Below are 3,919 nucleotides of genomic sequence, written 5' to 3'. Positions count from 1 at the left end.
CTTCGTATAATTTTATATAGTTTTTCTAGGTTTATATAGTTTTACATAGTTGTATATAGTTTTATATAGTTTTATATAGTTTTATATAGGTTTATTAGTTTATTATTAGTACTCGAATAAACAAAATCCAGATCGCTTCTGGGACTCATGGCTACGATCTAAGCGTACTGGCATAACACACATCCAGATCGCTTCTCGGCCTTATTGCTAAGATCAAAGAGTACTCGACTAAACCAAATCCAGATCGCTTCTCGGCCTTATGGCTAAGATCAAAGTGTACTCGAATAACCCAAATCCAGACCGCTTCTCGGCCTTATGGCTACGATCAATGTATACTCACATAACACACATCCAGATCGCATTTTGGCCTTATGGCTGAGAATAAAGTGTACTCTCATAACACACATCAAGATCGCTTCTCAGGTTTATGGCAAAAATGAAAGTGTACTCGAAGAACCCAAAGCCAGATCGCGTCTCGGCCTTGAGGCTAAGATCGAAGTGTACACGCACAACCCAAATCCAGATCGCTGCTCGGCTTTATGGCTAAGATCAAAGACTACTCGCATAAGACATATCCAGATCGCTTCTAGGCCTTATGGTTAAGATCAAAGTGGACGCGCATAACACACATCCAAATCGCTTCTGGGCCTTATTACTAAGATCAAAGGGTACTCGCAAAACACACATCCAGATCGCTTCCCGGTATTATGGCTAAGATCAAAGTGTGCGAGCATAACCGAACTCCAGATCGCTTCGCGGCTTATGGCTAAGATAAGATCGTACTCGTATAACACACGTACAGATCTCTTCTCGTGGTTAGGCTAAGATCAAAGTGTACTCGCGTAACACACATCCAGATCGCGTCTCGGCTTGATGGCTAAGATCAAAGGGTACTCGCATAATACACATCCCGAGAGCTTCTCGGCCCTATGGATAAGATCAAAGTGTACTCGCATAAGACACCTCCAGATCGCTTCTCGGGCTTATGGCTAAGATCAAGGTGTACTCGCATAACACACAACCAGATCTCTTCTAGGCGTTATGGCTAAGATCAAACTCTACTGGCATAAAACTCACCCAGAACGCTTCTCAGCCTTATGAATAAGATCAAAGTGTAAAAGGATAACACACATCCAGATCGCTTCTCGTCCTTATGGCTAAGATCAAATTACACTCGGATAACACACATCCAGATCGCTTCCAGGCCTTATGGCTAAGATAAAAGTGTACTCGAATAACACACATCCAGAACGCTTCATGGCCTTACGGCTAAGATCAAAGTGTACTGTCATAACACACATCTAGATCGCTCCTCGGCCTTATGGCTGAGATCAAAGTGTACTCTCATAACACACATCGAGTTCGCTTCTCGGCCTTATGGCCATTTATTTATCATTTCGTCTATATAACTATTCATGTTCTATCTATCTTACTCTGTTTATTTAACTACTTATTTATTTAGTTATTAACTCATTTAATTATATTCTTTTCCTGGTTTTTGTTTATCTATTTACTTAACCATTTCAAACATACTGACTAACGATATATTTATCTGTTTAGTTAGATATTTTTTTCTTTTTTCTTTCATTCTACTTACGTATTTATTTATTTATGTAAACATTTATTTATTTACATATTTATCTATGTACATATTTATTCATCTACATATTTATTTATTTACATATTTATTTACATATCTGTTTATTTTTTCTTTCTGAACTAACTACGAGATTTGGTAACGATTTCTTAATTAGTGATGTGACACTGGTTCTAATTATTCATCAATTTGGTACTCTTTCTTTTATTTTTCTTTAATTTTTTTATATTTCTGATTTTTTTATCCCAGTTTATTTATTTATCTATTTATTTATTTATTTATTATTTATTATTTATTTATTTATGTACTTGATTATTTTATCTATCTGATCTATTCATTTTAATCATTCCCTGCCTCAACCGCCTACTCTAATTCTATACTAACCGCTTCTCTATAACTGCACTTCCGCGTATGCGCCCTAATTGAAATGCGAAATAGCCGCTACTGAGATGCTTTTAATCGTATTTATATTTATATATCTATTTATTTTATTTTATTTATGTGCTGTTTTCTATGGCGAAGGCCGGGGCACAGTAGAGCCCGGATTTGACTAGGAACTACATATTATGTACATATTTAACCACTGAATTGTATATATTGAAAATTACCTTTAGCTATATATCTACACTTATATTTATTTTGTCCATATTTATTTATGCTATGTATATTTGTTTATTTAATCTTTAATGTTTATTCTCGCTTATTTCTGTTTGGTTATTTATTTTATCTATTTATTTATTTATTTATTTATGTATATATATTTCTGTGCCTCTTCTTTTCTTGTTTATATTTATGTATGCTATGTATATTTGTTTATTTAATCTACGCTACTATTATTTATTTATTTATATAATTTATTCTAGTTTGGCTATTTATTCGATTAACTATCTACTTCCACTAGTATATACATATTCAGACTCTTGCTAGATTCATATAAATGCTAAGGTGTTTATGAGATAAGAGCCACCGCCGATTGAGATCTGAAAATAGCGACAGACGCTATAGAGTTATATCAACTATTTTGCCTTCGCCATAAAGGCGCTACTATGTATCCACCCCCAGCCAAACAATGTAAGGCTGGGGGAACATTCTTTGTGAATAAAGCGCTTTTTATCTGTTCTTATCAGCTTAATATCTGATACACTCCGCATCGCGGAGTCAGAAAATTAACGCGATTTTTGGATTCAGGCGGATCGCTAGGGCTCGCTCCACTTCCGCCGTGAGTCGGTCCGGCACTGCAGTGCCGCCAGAAACGGCTCAATTAGCGCTGCTAATTAGAGCTCTTATTTTTTTTCACCTGCTGGACCGACTCGGGACTCCAAAGAGTAAGCCCCTTAATATTCTGGCTCCGCGAAGTCCCGAAATCTCGGTAAATTCACCCGCCGCGGTACTACGCAATAGTGCGGGCCGAGTTGCGATCGGGCGTGTGCGCGGCAAGGTCTGTTCACGATCAGTGCTCGAGGTGTTGTGCGGTAAAGTGTGATAAAGTGCCTTCGCCACGGGACCGGATCAAGCCTGCGCGGGAGTACACCTGCGCCGCCCACCTGCGCGGGAGGATCACCCGCGCATCACCACCTGCGCCGCCCACCATCCTGCTTCCGTGGACAACCGAGGGAGAGGACGACCAGGGTCTACTGAGGGTCTAAGAGGGTCCTAGGGCAACCAGCCCTCTACTTGGACGCCAACAACCACCACAGGCCAACCCCATCAGCCCTGGTCTTCCTCTACGTGGGTCACCCAACACCGCTACGACCCACCAGGACTTGGCCATCGGCAACCCCGACGGGAAGGACGGCTCGCCTGATCCACGTCTACCTCCGCTGGATCAGGAATCAGGAGCGAGGTGTTATTCCCCTCGGAGAGAGCTCCTGCATCGCTGGACTCCTGCGCCGAGTGAGTCTCTCTTCTCTTTCTATCCCCCCGGCAGTGAGGAGGGTAACGCAGCCGGTCTCCAGCCGTCTGCGGTGCTCGAATCATCGTCGGTAGTCCTCTACCTTACCCCTACGCGTCCACCCACTCCTCCGATCTCTCTCATCCGTTGAAGTGTATCAACGGACCGGGACGCGTGAGGTCCGAGTCGAGTGGCGCCTCCACTTCCTTCTTTTCCCTTCAGTCACCGCCCGCGTGGAGGCTGACTCCACTCACCCGTTAGTTAGTGCAGTCCTCGGTGGAGTGGGTGATTCCGTCGCTCTTCCTCCATCGAGATCGCTGCACTCCTCCGTAACCGTCACCTGTTAGTCTCCCTACCGACTGCCACGTCGGAGGCTGTCATTTTTCCAGGCAGTCTTCGACACCGGACTTAGTGCCGGCGGAGTCAGTAGG

At 42.2% G+C, this 3,919-nt stretch overlaps 1 pseudogene; it reads left to right on the top strand.

Moving 5' to 3' along the window:
- Positions 1-2,682: 2,682 nt before the first annotated feature.
- Positions 2,683-2,863, top strand: LOC143175858 (U2 spliceosomal RNA; annotated as a pseudogene).
- Positions 2,864-3,919: the final 1,056 nt, after the last annotated feature.

The sequence above is a fragment of the Nomia melanderi genome, unplaced genomic scaffold, assembly GCF_051020985.1.
Source record: "Nomia melanderi isolate GNS246 unplaced genomic scaffold, iyNomMela1 scaffold0233, whole genome shotgun sequence".
Lineage (NCBI taxonomy): Eukaryota > Metazoa > Arthropoda > Insecta > Hymenoptera > Halictidae > Nomia > Nomia melanderi.
This window is presented reverse-complemented; position numbering and strand designations above follow the sequence as displayed.